General features: G+C 43.6%; 1 protein-coding gene and 1 long non-coding RNA gene across 4 annotated transcripts in view; one reads left to right on the forward strand and one right to left on the reverse strand.

Annotated features, from left to right (window-relative positions):
• LOC140914952 (uncharacterized) overlaps positions 1-19,405 on the reverse strand; it is a 35,875-nt gene that overhangs the window by 5,624 nt on the left and 10,846 nt on the right. The window lies entirely within an intron of this gene.
• The window catches only part of ADAM12 (ADAM metallopeptidase domain 12), a 353,132-nt gene continuing 352,002 nt past the window's right edge, over positions 18,276-19,405 (forward strand). For all 3 annotated transcript variants that reach the window (XM_073354062.1, XM_073354060.1, XM_073354063.1), the window contains exon 1: positions 18,276-18,486. The gene's annotated coding sequence lies outside the window, so the exon portion shown is untranslated. The remainder of the gene's footprint in view (positions 18,487-19,405) is intronic.

The raw sequence follows: 19,405 nt of genomic DNA on the forward strand, positions 1-19,405 counted from the left end.
TGACTTTGTGCCCCCCCACCATGGAGTTATATTTGCCCTGGTTCTCATGGGAGACTTCAATCACCCTGATATCCGCTGGGAGAGCAATACAGCGGTACACAGACAATCCAGGAAGTTTTTGGAAAGTTTAGGGGACCATTTCCTGGTGCAAGTGCTGGAGGAACCAACTAGGGGCAGAGCTGTTCTCGCCCTGCTGCTCCCAAACAGGGAAGAATTAGTAGGGGAAGCTAAAGTGGATGGGAACCTGGGAGGCAGTGACCATGAGATGGTCGAGTTCAGGATCCTGACACAGGGAAGAAAGGAGAGCAGCAGAATACAGACCCTGGACTTCAGAAAAGCAGACTTTGACTCCCTCAGGTAACTGATGAGCAGGATCCCCTGGGAGAATAACATGAGGGGGAAAGGAGTCCAGGAGAGCTGGCTGTATTTTAAAGAATCCTTATTGAGGTTACAGGGACAAACCATCCCGATGTGTAGAAAGAATAGTAAATATGGCAGGCGACCAGCTTGGCTTAACAGTGAAATCCTTGCTGATCTTGAACACAAAAAAAAGCTTACAAGAAGTGGAAAATTGGACAAATGACCAGGGAAGAGTATAAAAATATTGCTCGGGCATGCAGGAGTGAAATCAGGAAGGCCAAATCACACCTGGAGTTGCAGCTAGCAAGATATCTTAAGAGTAACAAGAAGGGTTTCTTCAGGTATGTTAGCAACAAGAAGAAAGTCAAGGAAAGTGTGGGCCCCTTACTGAATGAGGGAGGCAACCTAGTGACAGAGGATGTGGAAAAAGCTAATGTACTCAATGCTTTTTTTGCCTCTGTCTTCACGAACAAGGTCAGCTCCCAGACTACTGCACTCGGCAGCACAGCATAGGGAGGAGGTGACCAGCCCTCTGTGGAGAAAGAAGTGGTTCGGGACTATTTAGAAAAGCTGGACGAGCACAAGTCCATGGGGCTGGATGCGCTGCAGTGTGCTAAAGGATGCTGCCAAGAGTGCTAAAGGAGTTGGAGGATGTGATTGCAGAGCCATTGGCCATTATCTCTGAAAACTCATGGCGATCGGGGGAAGTTCCGGATGACTGGAAAAAGGCTAATGTAGTGCCCATCTTTAAAAAAGGGAAGAAGGAGGATCCTGGGAACTACAGGCCAGTCAGCCTCATCTCAGACCCTAGAAAAATCATGGAGCAGGTCCTCAAGGAATCAATTCTGAAGCACTTAGAGGAGAGGAAAGTGATCAGGAACAGTCAGCATGGATTCACCAAGGGCAAGTCATACCTGACTAATCTAATTACCTTCTATGATGAGATAACTGGCTCTGTGGATGAGGGGAAAGCAGTGGACGTGTTGTTCCTTGACTTTAGCAAAGTTTTTGACACGGTCTCCCACAGTATTCTTGCCAGCAAGTTAAAGAAGTATGGGCTGGATGAATGGACGATAAGGTGGGTAGAAAGTTGGCTAGATTGTCGGACTCAACGGGTAGTGATCAATGGCTCCATGTCTAGTTGGCAGCCGGTATCAAGTGGAGTGCCCAAGGGTCGGTCCTCGGGCCCGTTTTGTTCAATATCTTCATAAATGATTTGGAGGATGGTGTGGATTGCAGCCTCAGCAAGTTTGCAGATGACACTAAACTGGGAGGAGAGATAGATACGCTGGAGGGTAGGGATAGGATGCAGAGGGCCCTAGACAAATTAGAGGATTGGGCCAAAAGAAATCTGATGAGTGCAAGGACAAGTGCAGAGTCCTGTACTTAGGACGGAAGAATCCTATGCACCGCTACCGACTAGGGACTGAATGGCTCGGCAGCAGTTCTGCAGAGAAGGACCTAGGGGTGACAGTGGACGAAAAGCTGGATATGAGTCAACAGTGTGCCCTTGTTGCCAAGAAGGCCAATGGCATTTTGGGGTGTATAAGTAGGGGCATTGCCAGCAGATCGAGGGACTTGATCATTCCCCTCTATTCGCCATTGGTGAGGCCTCATCTGGAGTACTGTGTCCAGTTTTGGGCCACACACTACAAGAAGGATGTGGAAAAATTGGAAAGAGTCCAGTGAAGGGCAACAAAAATGATTAGGGGACTGGAACACATGACTTATGAGGGGAGGCTGAGGGAACTGGGATTTTTTAGTCTGCGGAAGAGAAGAATGAGGGGGGATTTGATAGCTTTTTTCAACTACCTGAAAGGGGGTTCCAAAGAGGATGGATCTAGACTGTTCTCAGTGGTAGCAGATGACAGAACAAGGAGTAATGGTCTCAAGTTGCAGTGGGGGAGGTTTAGGTTGGATATTAGGAAAAACTTTTCACTAGGAGGGTGGTGAAACACTGGAATGTGTTACCTAAGGAGGTGGTGGAATCTCCTTCCTTAGATATTTTTAAGGTCAGGCTTGACAAAGCCCTGGCTGGGATGATTTAGTTGGGGATTGGTCCTGCTTTGAGCAGGGGGTTGGACGAGATGACCTCCTGAGGTCCCTTCCAACCCTGATATTCTATGATTCTATGATATGAAGCCGTGCTTTAAGACAACAAAAATTCTCTCTGTGGCAGACCTAATTTCTCATTCTAATCTTGTGAGAACAGAATATCCTACATTATATCCAAACAGTTCTGACACTCATTTCAGTTTTACAGTCAGGTTATTGTAATAAGTCATAGGCCTTCAGGGAAAAATGCTACTTGATAAAATTTCAAACCACCTGAAAAAGCTGTATAGGTTTAGAGTCTTTGTAACCAAAGAATAAAGTTTAGAATTACTGCCGAAGTTTGCACAATTCCATTTTAAATTTGCACCTGCTTTACAATAAAAGAGAAATTTTGCCATTTGATATTATTCAACATGGAAAATTCACAGGCCTGATTCTGATTTCAGTAGTTATATACTACTATAGTTCCACTGACTTAAATAGAATTAACCCAGTCACACCGGTGCCTAAGACTGTATGCCCAAACCCTTATAACTTAAGTAAGGACACTCATTTTATTGCTGAATATTAGATATTACGATTTGTTCCTCAGTTTTGACTAGGCCAGACCAATTTCTGTGTATAACTTAATCCATCTTTTTAGTCCTAATATGTGAGCTCCAGCAGAACAATATTGTGCCCTCTGCCAGTTGGCAGATAGAAGTCCCTGGTTCACAGTTGATGCATAGAGTTTTACAGGGATCCCCAGGGTCTGATATCTACATAATAGTTCACCAAAGGGTGGCATGTGATGTTCCTACCACAAGCCAGAGTTCCACTGGTCATCATAATTATTGCAAGATGTTTGTACAAGAAATAGTTTGAGATATGCAAAATATTATGTTCCAAAACTGTTGAAGTAAAGTTTGTCACCTAAATTGAGGCAAGCATGAGGGCTAACTCAGTCAGCACACAGAACAATGGACATCTGTGGAGACAGGCTATGCTTATAGGCTGGGACAAGTATGGGCCAGAGGATTTACAGAGACAAAGGAACCACAAGGGTAAGTCTTTGAAGAGCGGACCTCCTGAGGTAAGAAACAATAGTATGTAATTGCATTTTTTTTTTATTTTTTATTTTTAAAAAAGAGGGAGGACAAGATTTTATCCTTCACTGAGGATTAAATAGGGTTGTCAACTTCCTACTCACACAAAAATGAACACCCTTGTCCTGGATCTGCCCCCCCCCTTCTCCGAGGCCCCACCCCTGCTCACTCTATCCCCCCTCCCTCTGTCGCTTGCTCTCCCCACCCTCACTCACTGATTTTCACTGGGCTGACTCAGGGGCTTGGGGTGTGTGTGGGGGGGGTGAGGGCTCCGGCTGGGGGCACAGCCAAGAATGAAGAATTTGGGGTGTAGGAGGGGGTTCTGGGCTGGAGGGTGGATCTGAAGCATTTTGGAGCATGGGAGGGGGCTCTGGGCTGAGGCAAGGGGTATGGGCAGTGGGTGTAGGTTCTGGGATGGGGCAGAGAGTTGGGGTGTGGGCTCCGGCTGTGGGTGCGGGATTTGGAGTGCAGGAGGGAGCTCTGGGCTGGGGTAGGGGGTTGTGGTGTGGGGGAGGGATGAGGGTGCCAGCTGGGGATGAGGGTTTAAGAGGGTGCTCCATGCTGGGATTGAGGGGTTTGGAGTCTGGGAGGTGGCTCCGGGCTGGGGAAGGGGGTTAGGGTGCAGGGGTGTGAGAGTGCTCCTGCTGGGGGTTTGGGCTCAGGAGGGGGTTTGGGATGGGGAGTTTGGGGTGAAGGAGGGTGCTCTGGGCTGGTGTGTTCGGAGGGCAGGAGGGGGAAATCAGGGCTGAGGCAGGGGGTAAGGAGTGCAGGCTCCATGCAGGCGGCTCCAGGAAGTCGGGGCATGTCCCCTCTCTTGTTCCTACAGGAAGGCACGTCCAGGCGGCTCTGTGTGCTGCCCTGTCCGCAGGCGCCACCCCCGCAGCTCCCATTGGCTATGGTTTGGGCAATGGGAGCTGCAGAGCTGGTGCTTGGGGTGGGGGCAGCGCGCGAAGCCCCCTGGATGCCCCACACGTAGGAGCTGGAGGGACGACATGCCGCTGCTTCCAGGAGCCTTGCGGAACCACGGCAGGCAGAGAGCCTGCCTTAACCCCACTGCACCGCCAACTGGACCTTTAACAGCCCTGTCAGCGGTGCTGACTAGAGCCGCCAGGGTTGGTTTTCAACTGGGTGTTCTGGTCAAACACTGGACACCTGGCAACCCTACTGAGGAAGCATGCTGATAGCATGGTTGTCTCATGAAAAGAGGGTCCACACAATGGCTGTAAAGCACTGGTGAGCACTACTTTATTTGACATGACTGTACCTTGTTAATTAAGTCAAGGCTCCAGAATGCATGTTATGATTTTATATGTAACTGTTTCCATTACTTCTGCTTGCTATTACTTGAATCTCTATGCTTTGTTAAATAACCCTATGTTTGATTTTATTAAGTGCAGCGCGGTAAGCGAAGTGGTGAGCTGAGGTGGAACTGGTAAGCTACGGTGTACCTTTTCTTTGGAAAGAGTGAATCTGTCAATACTGTTAGTGTCCAGTGGACCAGGGGCCGGACGTTCCAGGGAGACCCTCAGAGGGCTTGGGAGTTGGTGTGTACCTATTGCTAACCTGTAGCGAGACAGTGGCGCCTGCACAGACCTAGAGGGAAGGGCTTGCGTTGCCCATGGCTGGTGGAGTTGGGGAGTTGACCCCCAGGAGATACGGACAAGGCTTCCTCACACTAAGGGCAGGTGGTAGTGCAGTGCCTCACAAGAGTGGGTACCCCTAGGAAGTGTCACAGTGGCGTTTGCAGTACCTGAACCCCATTTGCCGGTTAACCAAGGGTCACGCTCCAAGAACTTATCTACCCAATAAGATAGATATAGATTCAAACGTGAGAAGGCTGGAAACAGGAAAAGAAAAAGATGATGATTTGTTATTTTCTGTTTATTTTGGGTAAGGGAAATAAAACAAGGAAAGGACAGGATGAGTAAGCTGGAGACCTGTGCTAAATATATACCAAATTGCATTTGGAAAAACTATATAGACTGTGGCTTGGAAACTTCAGGGGAAATGGGAGAGGGGATCAGAGCATTACTCATAGACTATGATGAGCATCAGGAAAAAACCTGTTTAATCTACTGGTAGTATCGGAGGCCGAAGAGGATGCAGGCTCAGGAAACTAGCCTGGTATAGATTCCAATGCTGCAGCCATGCGGTTAGAGTTGGGCAGAATTCAGCTCCAAAATCTGGAAATTGTGGAGAGAGGTAGAGAGCAGGAAGCAAAAGAGAAAGCCCAGAAAAGGGAGATGCTAGCGGAGAAGTAAAAAGTGGGAGGCAGAGAAAGCAATGCAAGAGGAGGCCTATCAAGGATTACTGGAACTGGAAGACTGAAAGTGCAAAGCCTGAAGAAAAATGAAATCTTGAATCAGAGGAGTGAATGTGGTGGCAGAAGCCCAAGAAAGGGAGATGTATTGCATCAATGAATATCTGACCACCTTTAAAAGCGTATGCAGGATATACACAATCCCTGATGACCAGAGAATGACTGTTTTACTTCAAAACTGACTGGTAAAACTTTACAAGTGTTTCATGACATGGATATAAATTATGCTATGTTGTGTGATCTGTTTAAGGGGTCTGTGTTAAAAAGGTTTCAAATTATTTCAGAGACATATTGCCTGACATTTAGAAACTTAAAAAAAACACTTGATTAGTCACAGGAAAATAGGTTTATAAAATGGGGGATTATTTGAGAAAAGAGATACAAAGTAAAGAAGCAGAAAATTTTGACAAGTTGGTCGATCTGTTTGCTCCAGGAGCAGTTCTTTGATGTCTGCTCTGATGAGGTGAGAACAACAGTGTAGGGAAAGTCCTCACAACTGTGGAAGAGGCAGTTGATACCACTGACTTATACCTGCAAGTGAGACCATTCATAGAGTGCAGGTCCCAAAGAGAAGAGAAAAACCTTGGCAGAAAAGGGTGTCCCTGGTTTGTTCTTGGGGAAAAGGAGGAAGGGGAGGGGACTAAGAGCACACCACTCCAATACCAATTCCTTACTGGTAACCCTAATTATCAGACTGCAGTCCCTGGGGAGGGCCCAAGAAAGTGCTTATTATGTGGGTCCCTTGACCACATGAAGAAACAATGTCCTAGGTATGGGGTATGCAAATACAATGCCCTATCCATTGAGGTTAATGTAGCTAACCTTGAGTCAAAGACTTCAGTGATGGCAGAGAGGGCTTAGTTGACCTCCTGGAGGTAGAATTTATCAAAGAGGCCAAGGTAAATGGTAAAGTGTGCCTGGGGTGGAGACACACTGATGCGCAGATCTCTAGTCGAGAGAGGTGATTAATGAGATTGATATGCTCCCAAGGGAAGAGGTAAAACTCCTTTGCGTGGGGCAATTTTGAACCATGGTGCTTTCAGGCAGCATTGAATTAGAGTCGGAAGATTTAAGGGGTACTTTGAATGTGGAGATTCTTAAGAATTTATCATGTGATATATTGATGGGAAATGACTTCAGTCCCCAGAGCTGTTAGCATTGTGACCCATAGCAAGAGGGAATATGTCCAAAACTTCCCAGAAGTAAGGTCTGGGGAGAAAGAGGCAGCTGCAAGAGGAGAGGAGTCCTCTGCAATTTTATCAACAGAAAGCGGCAATAAGAGACGAAGGAGGCGGTGGCCCCCTTACTTGAGACAGCTCTCAGCGCAAGCAAAAGCCAAATGGAGTTTGCTTCAGAACAAAGTGCAGACACCTCCTTGGAGAGCATAAGGGAGGCTACCCCAGCAATGCCTCGGAGAAAGATACCACAAGGGGAGGTTCTTTACAGATGAGGGAAGGATTTACATGGAGCTCCTGGTTTGGAAGAACAGAAGCTTCATGCTGAGTTAATGATACTAGCCCTTTTGCTGGTCACTTGGGGATGAAGAGGGCATATGAAAGGCTAAAGAAAGATGTATGTTGGCCCAATATTCAAAATGAGGTAAAGGAATACTGCAAGCCTTGTAACTTATGTCAAAAGCAAAAAAAGTATATAGGTCTCTGCAAGGCTCCTTTGCATCCTTTACTATTAGTCAAGGAAGCATTTATCAGGGTTGCTATGGATATCATAGGCCATTACCCAGGCCAGCCCAAAGAGGAAAAAGATTTATATTAGAGGTGGTGGATTTTTCCAACAGGTATCCAGAGGCCGTTTCTCTGTCAAACATGGAAGCGGAAACAGTTGTTAAAGCACCTTTTTCTATATTCAGCACGGTAGGTTTTCCAAAGGAGATCTTATCGGATTGTGGGTCAAATGTCACATTTCAGCTATTTAGTGAGTTGTGGAGGGTAAAATCTGTCCTATATCACCCAGAAAGAAATAGATTAGTTGAGATGTTCAATTGGACCCTAACATTTCTGCTGAGAATGCATGCAAGCAAGAGGGGAAGTGACTGGGATATAATGTTACCCTATCTGTTGTTTGCTTACTGGGAGGTGCTCCAAGAGTCCACCAGTTTTGCCCCATTTCGCATCCTCTATGGGAGAAAGGTCAGAAGTCTCCTGAATTGCTTAAGGGACTCCTGGGAGGGTGGCACTGAAGCAGAGGGGAAAGCCATTTAAACAGGATATGCTGAGCAGAGGACAGAGTCAGCCCCTTCTATTGATTTGATGACTGAATGTCATAATGATACCCCCGTAGAGAGCATGGATTTATATGAAATGTTAACCTGGACTGAGGAGAGAGATGATGGCTATGCTGAAAAGTCACCCTTAGATATTTTCCAGCAGGTCAGGCTCACAAAATAATCCTAAATGGTCCATAACATTTCCGGCTTACAGCCTTTGCCCCCAGAAAAGCACACCAAACAACTGATAAAATGATGCAGCAAGTTTGTAAGGAAATAGCAAGCATGCTGGACATGAGAATAATTACAGAGTCAAAACAATCCCAGGGTTTCTCCAGTAGCTATAGTCCCCAAAAAGGACAGGACCATAAGATTTTGTATTAATTACAGAAAGCTTAACATTGGCACAGTTCCTGATGCATACCTTATGTCCAGAATCAATTATGTGCTAGATGCTTTAGGCAGGGCAAAGTTCCTAAGCACCCTGGATTTAATAAAAGGGTATTAGAAATCCCCTTAGACAGTGAAGCACAAAAAAATAATCCACCTTCATTACTAATTCAATGCTTTGAGTTTAAAGTGTTACCTTTTGGATTAATTAATGCAGGAGATACATTTCAGAGGCTGGTTAATCAAATATTAGTCAGGTTATAGGATTTTGCTCAGGCCAGCATTGATGATATTGTAATCTTTAGCAGTGCCTGGCAAGATCAGAAGGATCATGTGGAGATGGAACCAACGAGACTCAGAAATAGAGTAAGTGTAAATAGGAGGGAAAACTCCTTAATCTATGTCACTGGGTAGGAAGAAGCTAGATTTGCCCAGATCCACTGAAAGTAGAATCCACTGTTAACTAGTCTGTACCCCCAACCAAAGTGCAAATCCAGTCTTTGCTATCCTGAGCATTTCTGCCTTCTCTTCCTTTGCTGAACTCTCTCCTTTAGAGCAGGCCTCCTTTCCTCTATTGGCTGCAGCTGTGGGTGCCTGCCTCCTTGCTTGGCAGCTGTATGGAGGTGTGGTCTGTAAACAGGAGAGGCTTTCCTCCCCCTTCTGTCTATGCTCAGTTTGGGGTTTGTAGACACCATTAGAAGCCCTCTTCAAAAAGATCTTCTGACAAAGGTGGTGTCATAACCGTACAGCTAAGGGTAGCCTAGAATTCCTCCTTACCTGTAAGGGGTTAAGAAGCTCAAATAACCTGGTTGGCACCTGACCAAAAGGACCAATGGGGAAAGAAGATACTTTCAAATCTGGGCAGAGGGAAGGCTTTGTTTGTGCTCTTTGTGTGTTCTCTGGGGAAGCAGAGAAGCATCAGAGCAGAAAACTCCTTCTTCTAAAATCATTCTAAAATGAGTCTGAATATTGCAAAAAGAGTAAGTAAATAAGGCAAGGCATGTTAGATTATCTTTTGTTTTTAGCTTGTGAATTTTCCCTGTGCTAAGAGGCAAGTTTATCCCTGTTTTTTGCAACTTTAAAGTTTTGTCTAGAGGGGAATCCTCTGTGTTTTGAATCTGATTACCCTATAAAGTTACCTTCCATCCTGATTTTACAGAGGTGCTTCTTTTAATTTTTTTTCTTTATAATAAAGTTCTGTTTTTTTTTAAGAATCTGGTTTACCTAACTGGTTGGTATATTATTCTCAAGCCTCCCCAGGAAAGGGGGTGAAGGGGCTTGGGGGAGGATATTTTAGGGAACAGGAACTCCAAGTGGTCCTTTTCCTGAATCTTTGTCTAACTCACTTGGTGGTGGCAACAGTACCCATCCAAGGATAAGGAAGGATTTATGCCTTGGGGAAGTTTTTAACCTAATCTGGTAGAAATAAGATTAGTGCATCTTTCATGCAGGTCCCCACATCTGTACCCTAGAGTTCAGAGTGGGAAGGGAATCCTGACAGATGGTTTGGTCTACAGCCTGTTGGGGGGGCTTTAATAAAGTGAAAAGAATTCTGTCAGAGAAACTGGTCCTAGGCAGTCCAAACTTTGATAAGGTATTTGAACTCTGTACTAGTGCCTCTAAAGCAGGCCTGGGGGCCATGTTAATGCAAGCAGGCAAAGGCAATAAAAAGCATCCTATTGCTTTCTTAAGTAAAAAAAAAAGTGATTCCCACTGAACAACATTACTCTACAATAGAAAGAGAATGCTATGCACTTGTGTGGTCCATCAGGCATGTACGGTCTTACCTATTCAATAGGAAGCTCAGAGTCTTAACAGACCACTTTCCACTGGTTTTTAATTTTCACATTATTCAGAAAGGGGACAAAATTAAGGCTGCACGATGTTTTAGGTTTGCAGGATATAAAGGCTCTCAATGATGTTGGCACCAACAGTTTTATCTGAAAAGAATACATCAGTAAGGGCCAAAATCATGACACCACAGGACACCAAGGGTTTTGGTATTCTGGGCATGTATTTTAAACTAATAATTTCTTGTATGTGTCTGTGCAAGACAATAGTTACTTACTAGAATTTACTTAGCTGGTCTGATATACCAGTAGACTCTCTGCATAAAAGGACTTGCTATTAATTTTGTTGCTTACTTGAGTATCTGCGATTTGGTTATATTAGTCTAATGAATTCTGCTATGGAATCAATTTACAAGCAAAACAAAATGGCAAAGGGGGAGAATCTTTCTGGTGACTCTGTTCATAGCAAGCTGTTCCATGCTACATCATCAGTAGTCACAGGAACACCAGGGCTGAAGATCAGCAAGCTTGCATAAAGATGTTTGACCTCTATGACTTCAATAACAAATAAAACCTTCCACTTATTCTGATAGAGTGGGTAATCGTGTGTTCAAATGGATTTCCCACCTACTTGTTCACTGGTAGAATAGATAGTTACACACGTATCTCAATGTACAATACGTCATCTCTCATGTAATGTATCAAGTTATGTGACATGAGTCTATATAAGAGAGACAAGATTGGTTTGTTAAAATATATTGCCTCATTCACCTTGTCCCTCTCATATCCTGCGACCAACACGGCTACAACACTGCAAATAAGCCTGCATCGTTCACTACTCAATAAGCTTTTTGTTGACTTCTCTTCAGGCAGATTGAATGCTTTTGAGGTGGGTTTTTTCCTCTGTTGCTCTCTGTCTTGACTTGTTTGTGATTTATAAACAGACCAGGAGGTTTCTCAGATAGCAGCCACCCTTAGAAGTGATTGGTTTAAATATTAAATGCTATTGTCACATTTGGCATTCTTCAGTTTGAAAACTGACAAAATAAGATGCAAGAGCTATGCTTTAGTGTTTGGTACAAGGGAAAAAATCAACATAAAATTAGACATGCAAAATCTGTCAGCTATATTCCTATTTATGGACAAGCAAAAACTAAGAATCCAAATTCTGCCCTTTGACATAAATATGCAACTATCATTAAAATTACTGGGAGCTGATTGAGAAAGTTGAGGAAACAACTATAGGGTCATCCATTTTGGATCTGGCTTTGATCAACAGGGATGAATTAGTTGCAAATATAAAGGTAGTTGGGAACTTGGGAGGAAATCATCATAATCTGATAGAATTAAAGATCCAATGGAAAGGAGGACATGAGAACAGCAAAACAAGGACACCTCACTTCAGAAAGGCAGATTTCAAATGGCTCAGAGAAATAGTAGGCAACGGCCCACGGAAAGACCAATTAGGGAAAAAAGGCGTAGAAGGGGACTGGCAGTTCTTAAAAGATGTAATGCTATAGGCTCTAAATCATGCTATTTCGACATAGAGGAAAGATAGGAAGAGCCACAGGAGGCCAATGTGTCTGCACAAAGAGCTTTTTAGCTATCTAAAAAACAAAAGGGATGCATACAGGAAATGAAAGGAGGAGTATGTCACCAAGGAAGTATACATGGGAATAGCGTGAGTGTGTGGGGACAAAATCAGGAAAGCCAGGGCATGGAATGAGTTACAGCTGGCAAGAAATGTTAGAGACAAGATGAAGGGGTTCCTCTAGGGTTGCCAACTTTCTAATGGCACAAACCCAAACACCCTAGCCCTTTAACCAGACTGGGGTAGGAGGTTGCGGTGTGGGCTGGAGGGTGGGGCTGAGGGATTCGGAGTGTAGAAGGTGGCTCTGGAATAAGCCCAGGGAAGGGGGTTGGGGTTCAGGAGGGGCTTTGGGATGGAGTTTGAATGTGGGAGGGGGCTCCGGGTTGAGCCTGGGGCAGGTGGTTGGAGTGCAGGAGGGGGTGTGGGCTCTGGGAGGGAGTTTGGGTGCAGGGGGTTGGGGTGCAGAAGAGGGTGAGGGTGGGTGGTGCTTACCTTGGGTGGCTCCCAAAAGCGACTGGCACCGGTTCCTAGGTGGGCGGGAGGGGCGAGGGAGCGCCGCACATTGCCCCTGCCCGCAGGCACAGCCTCCGCAGCTCCCATTGGCTGCAGTTCGTGGCTAATGGGAGCTGTGGAGGCAGCGCTCGGGGCGGGGGAAGCACACGGAGATTCCTTGGTCCCCCCACAGGGGCTGCAGGGATGGTGCCAGCTACTTATGGGAGTGGCACGGGCAAGGGCAGGCAGGAAGTCTGCCTTAGCTCCGCTGGGCTGCTAGACTGTTAGCGCCCAAAATCTCCTGGTTTGGCTGCAGTAGGCTCCAGGAAATAAGGCTGATTCCGGGAGACTCCCAGCAAAACGGGGTTGGCAACCCTAGGTTCTTCAAATATGTCAGAGAAAAAGAAAGATCAAGGATGTTGTGAGTCTGCTGCTCAAGGGAGAAGGTGAACTGGTAACAGAGGATGGTAGGAAAGCAGAACTGCTCAATTCTTCTTTGTTTCAGTCTTCTCACAAAAAATAACATATAACTGGATAACTAGTGAAGTTACCATCGACAATAAAGGGGAAGGGATGCAGATTGGGATAAGTAAAAAACATGTCAGAGATCTTCTGACCAATTTGAATGAATTCAAATCAGCAGGACTGGATGCTATTCCCCTAAGGGTACTGAAGGAATTAGCTGAAGAAATCTCAGAGACTCTGGCAATAATATTTACAAACTCATGGATGATATGAGAGGTCCCAAAAGACTGGAAAAGAGCTACCATAGTGTCCATCTTTAAAAAGGGGGGAAAGGAGGAGCTGGGGAACTATAGACTAGTCTGCCTGACTTCCATACCTGGAAAGCTACTAGAGCAATGAATAAAACATTCAATTTGTGAATACGTGGAGGATGAAGGGGTGATTGCTAGCAGCCAGCATGGATTTACCAAGAACAAATCATGCCAAACCAGCTTGATTTCCTTCTTTGATGGGGTAACTGATTTGGTGGATTGGGGAATGCAGTAGACATAGTATACCTGGACTTCACCAAGGCTTTTGACACAGTCCCATTGGCCATTCTGATAAGTAAGCTGGAGAAATGCGGGCTTGACAGAGCTACCAATGAGCGGATACATAATTGGTTAAACAACTGCAAACAAAGAGTAACTATTAATGGAATGATGTCGGATTGGAGGGAGGTCTCAAGTGGGGTTCCACAGGGAGCTGTTCTATGTCTGGTGTTGTTTAACATCTTTATTAATGACCTGGATATAGGTATAGAGAGGTTACTGATCAAGTTTTCAAATGAGATAAAGCTAGGGTAGGGTTGCCAATACTGTGGAGAATAGAGCTAAAATTTAGAGGAATCTTGATAAATTGGAGAACTGGGCTATAGACAACAAAATTAAATTCAACAAAGACAAATGTAAGGAGCTACACTTAAGGAAGAAAAACCAAATGCACAAATACAGAATGGCGGAAAACTGGCTTGGCAGCAGCACTGCTGAGAAGGATCTGGGAGTTGTGGTGGATCACAGCCTCAACATGAGTCAGCAAAGCAATGCTGTTGCAAAAAAAGCAAATGCAATTTTAGGTTGCATTAACAGAGGCATAGCATGCAAGTCACGGGAGGTGATAGTACTGCTCTATTCAGCACCCGTTAGGCCTCAGCTGGAGTACTGTGTCCAATTTTGGTCACTAATGTACAGAAAGGATGTAGAGAAACTGGAAAGGATCCGGAGGCAAGCAACAAAAATGATCAAAGGGATGGAATGAAAGTCATATGAGCAAAGGCTGAAGGAACTGGGGATGTTTAGTTTGGAAAAGAGGAGATTAAGTGGGGACATGATAGCAGTCTTCAAACACTTGAAAGGCTGCCTTAAAAAAAGATAAGAGTAAAGTTCTCTTTTGCCACAGAGGGCAGGACAAGCAGCAACGGGTTCAAACTACAGCATAGCAGATTTAGATTAAATCTCATGAAAAACTTCCTAACTGTAAGAACGATAGCACAATAGAACAGACTGACTCAGGAGATTGTGAAAGCTTGTTCACTGGAGGTTTTCAAAAGGAGGCTGGATAGCCATCTGTCTTGGATAGTTTTAGATGCAACAAATTCTGCATCTTGACAGGAGGTTAGACTAGATGACCCTTGTAGTTCCTTCTGACCCTATAATTCTGAAATTTGGCCATACGGGACTATTTTCCTGATGGGCAAGGGATTGTCACATGCCACTACTCCTGGTTAGTGTTACCAGGCCAAATTCTGCTCTCAGTGAAGCCTCAGTGCATCCATGTCCCTGAGAGTATGATTTAGCCCAAAGAGTGTCACTTGTACAAATATCCTTCATATTGATGGGAGAATATACATATTTAATATTGAAATAATTGTTTCTATGAGTCCTGCAAAATATTTTTAGAGTATGGTGCATAAGAGATGATAGGATTTCGCTTCATAACACAACCTTGCCTTTTTGTATAGCCTTGACGTTCTTTCTAAAAGAGAGAAGCCTATTTTGGTTGTCTGTCATGGCAATAATACTAGCTGACAACAGAATAATATTTGATTCCATTTTGTAAGTGAAAATCCTTTACCAACCAAACCTACTGGAAATATTCCATGTTTTAGGAGATCATGACTCCAGCCTCCAGCTCACAACTGCTTGGCTATGACAAGGCTGTTGAAAGAAGTATACCAAGTAGAACCATCTCTTGTTCTATTTTGGAGGAATAACAAATCCTATTTCTCAAGAATCTTGAATCTCTTTTTCACTAGTTCTGTTTGGCTCTTTACCAAAGCTGTAGGAGGTAAAATTGCTTGATATCCATTTTCGATATCCTACAAAATCAGATAATGATGTGTATCATCTGCCTACCAGATGATGAATGAGAAGAGAAGAAGGAAATGTGCCACTGTGCTCATCGTACATGCAATATAAAACACTAAACAGAATTGTTCTAAGGTTAGTATAGTAAAAGCTTTGTTATCCGGCATGTTGGTGGAATGGGGGGTTAGTCAAAAATTCCAGTGAACTAAGAGTTATACTTACAAATGTAGGGAGGGAGTTTGGGTGTGAGAGGGGGTGCGGGGCACAGGCTCTGGGAGGGAGTTTGGGTGCGGGAGGGGGTTTGGGAGAGGGGGCTTGGAGTAGGGGGTTGGGGTGCAGGAAGGGTTTTGGGGTGCCAGATCTGGGCAGCGCTCACCTCCGGCAGCTCCGTGCAAGCGGCAACATGTTTCTGCTGCTCCTAGGCAGAGGTGCAGTCAGGTGGCTCTGTGCACTGCCTCCGCCCACAGGCGCCACCCCGGCAGCTCCCACTGGCCGTGCCAACTGGACTTTTAATGGCCCGGTCAGTGGTGCTGACCAGAGCTGCCAGGGTCCCTTTTTGACTGGGCGTTCCAATCGAAAGTCAGACACACCTGGCAACCCTATTGAAGATTTGTATTGGGAGATATCAGAAATACCAGTTTCTAGAGTTTTCCGGTTGGTAAAGGATAACACAGCTTTTACTGTAACTAGAGAAGCAAAATAAATTACTTGTTCATATCACTGTTTCCCTTATAGGAACAAGAAAAAATGAATCCACTAATTACAGAGGCCTTTTTCAGTTTATAAATTAAGACACATTTATATGAAGAAACTTCATCTTTTAAATATTTTACAATTCTTTTATTGTCAACATTTTACAACAACTGGACATTAATGTGAAATTGAAAAATAATTCCTATGCATTCAGATATTACAGAGATGCTAATAAATGGCCCTGGATTTAATATAATGCTACAATTCACTTTAGAGAGCTCTAATACAAAATGGCAATGTGTCTGTTGAATGAATTTTAGTCTTATATTCTTTCTTAGGCCCTCTAATGTTGTAATGATATGTAATGCTTTTTAAGAGAAAAGCTCTGAAGATTTATTTTGAAGTCCATGCTTAAGAAATAACCACGCGGGCAAAGAATGGGGAGAAAGTTGCAATTTTATAGCTTTATTTCACATTTGGCTTTGCTGTTCTTACCTTTTAGATTTTTTAGTGCACTGAAATAATTGAAATTGTATTGTGCCTGATATCACTAAAAAGGTATTACCCTTTCACTCGTGTTAAAAATACAGGATATTCTTACCACCCCCCCCATTGAGCTCAGGGAGGTTTTACAGCCTTCCAAAGATGTCAGTGAAAGGGAATTACCAGTGTGTTCTCTGTTGACGATTTACAAAGAAATAAACCAGTATTTAAATATTATATCCACATTAGTTCTTCATGACTAATGTTATTACAATGCATACGAAAGGAATTAGTAATGAATACCCACTTAGTGTAAAGTGTTGCCAAATACATACTTAACTTGTAATGCTACTGAGAGCACATATATAATTTTTGTATTTGTTACTGTGTAAAAATATTATTTTGAGTACTAGCTGGTCTTAAATGTAATTATATAATGGCACATGTTAAAGCCATGGAAGATATACAATTATGGGTTAAATGTTCTATCAAATATTATCAGCTGATGTTAAAAAAAAGCCAACTTTTTACTTTCCAGCTTTTAGTTTTGCATATTTCACTTGTTTTGTCTATGGTCTGAAGGATGTGAGAGAAAGGTTTGATTCAGATAGTAATCATCAGGAAACCACTAATACCACCAAAAATAAAAACAATGATACCCTACTCTTCACTTCATCCCTAACCGGAGATACAGACATTTTTCTTAACACTCACATCACATACACAGCAATGCTTTTTACTGAGTACTGCATGAAGGGTAATTTCTTCTTTTTCATTATAGTGACAAATTTCTCTAGGGGATTTAATATTTTTAGAAAAACATTGTTCATTGTCCCAATTTTTGGTCATGTTATGAATTATTGTATTGCTTTCTGATGGTACACTGCAGAGGATTACATGAGCACAGTAGAAAAAAAATCTGATTTTAATTATACTTTTGACCTGGCTGAATACTACTGTCTCTTATCCTGAGAAAGCTTTAAAAAAAGTAATTTTATTTAAATCATCAGAGACACAGTAACATTAAAATGAGCGGAAATAACAGAGACTAAAAGTGTTAATTTTTAAAGTCTGATTAAAGGAAGGAAAATTTTAAAAAAATTTTAAATGGTGTCAAATAAGGAGACTTACTTATTTGGGGACCAGCAAGCATCTGAAAGTGAAATGTCTGAATAAAGGGCTCCTGGAGAAGAACATCCTCCCTCTAGATAGGTAGGCTTGTCAAGTGGATAGGAAAATTTAAAGCGCTTCTCCCCAGCACCCCAATAGGCTCAAACAGCACATTTGTTGCCCTGCCAGTCTAATAAAAGTAAATAATAATATCTAGTTCTTATAGCCTTTTTTCATCTATAGATCTCAAAGCACTTTACCAAGAAGGTCAGCCTTATTATCCCCACTTTACAGATAGGGAAACTGAGGCACAGGGCAATGCTGTGACTTGTCTAAGGTCTCCCAGCAATCCAATGACAGAGGTGGGAATAGAACCCAAGACTTCTGAGTAACAATCCAGTGCTTTATCCACCAGACACTACTGCCCCAGTGGGGTACTATGTGGTGAGTACAGTCTGTTCCTGACCCATGGCAACAAGTTTCATGGGCTTCTCCATCCCAGGACAGAAAAGCACTGGGGTGGAACAAAGCACTGAGGGAACCAAGGAGGCAGTGGAGAAGCTGCAAAAGCCCTGGGGCTAGGTCGAGGAAACACACTTGGGATCCTGGTTTAGGACTAATAGTGTGAGTTGGAAATAATTCTTGCATGTTTTAAAATCCACATTAGTGCACTGGTGTGAAAACAGAGTAGAAAACAGATGAAGACAAATTGACAGGCCTGATCCATTCAGGGTCCAGCCCATTTCTCCACAGAACCTTGGTTTGGGGGAGTCACTGCTTTCTTTAGCAGTGGTAATTTGGTATAGGACAGAGGAGGAGCTAATCTATAGCAGGCGGGGACTAAAGCCAAACTTTTGCATGGCAGAGAAGACTGTGATCAGGGCTGGGGGAGCTGGGCTTTTGCATAACCCTATTGTCTGCAACAGCCCACTCTAGAAACAGGGCCAGTTCGATGCTGTGTCCTCCTTAACTTCCTGTCCTAACAACTCCCAGTTCTCTCTCTTCCAGCAAGCAAAGCAGGGTTCAGGCTGTGCTGTTTTCTGGCTCTCTTTTCCTGCAGGAGGATAACTAGCAACTCTTCAGGTGGGTCTGATTTGTTTGTTTGATTGACTGGAGGGGAAGGAGCTGCAAAGAGAAAGGAACAGGTAGGTAGGTCAAAACCCATGATTCTCTGGCCAAAACATAGCCCTTTGGATTTTTTTCTAAATACAGTTTTGTAGCAGGTTATGGACAAAGCAATCATAATTTTTTTTCCTTCCTGCAAACCAGTCTTCCCTCATCAGTATAATAGAGGGACAGGTCTGAGAGAGTATAAAGTTATACAAAGCAACAAACAATTTTCCAGAATACTATGACAAATCTGATGAGACAGAATTTACCCAGTATCTCATATGTCATGGCTACTGTGCTGAAAAGAGAGTCTATCAATTATTATAACAGATTTGATTAAGAAAATGGCAGTACAAGAAAAAAATGATGGGAATTTAGAGAAGCATATAAGTATTTTATTGAGACACCTTATAGGCTTTGAGAGACAAAAGATTTATGGAGATAAATATACAGATGTGTAGCAGGATATTAAAACAGAAGACAGTATAAATGTTTTGAAACAAATCTGTTGCTTTTTCACAAGAGGCTGGAAGAGGAAGGGAAGTGATATTGCAAAGATTTTAATTGTGTACATAATGAAATTGAGAGCTGTACTTGAAGGATCAGCAGTGATTTAAAGTCCAGTAGTTAGAGATATCCAGGTGGAACAGGGCAGCAGAGACAGTGTGAGACGAAAGCTCATGCTCAAATAAATTGGTTAGTCTCTAAGGTGCCACAAGTACTCCTTTTCTTGATGGGGGAAAATGGCTCCAAGATTCCAGGCTTACACTGCTGGTAGCTAAGCTTGTGAGAATGATAAAATACCCAACTCCTTGGAGTAAAAGTGATACGGTGACAAGGAAGGAGTATGCGTCTTTTGATACCTCTGCTAAGGGACTGTGGAGTTACAATA

This window comes from Lepidochelys kempii, chromosome 7 (genome assembly GCF_965140265.1).
Source record: "Lepidochelys kempii isolate rLepKem1 chromosome 7, rLepKem1.hap2, whole genome shotgun sequence".
Taxonomy (NCBI): Eukaryota; Metazoa; Chordata; order Testudines; family Cheloniidae; genus Lepidochelys; species Lepidochelys kempii.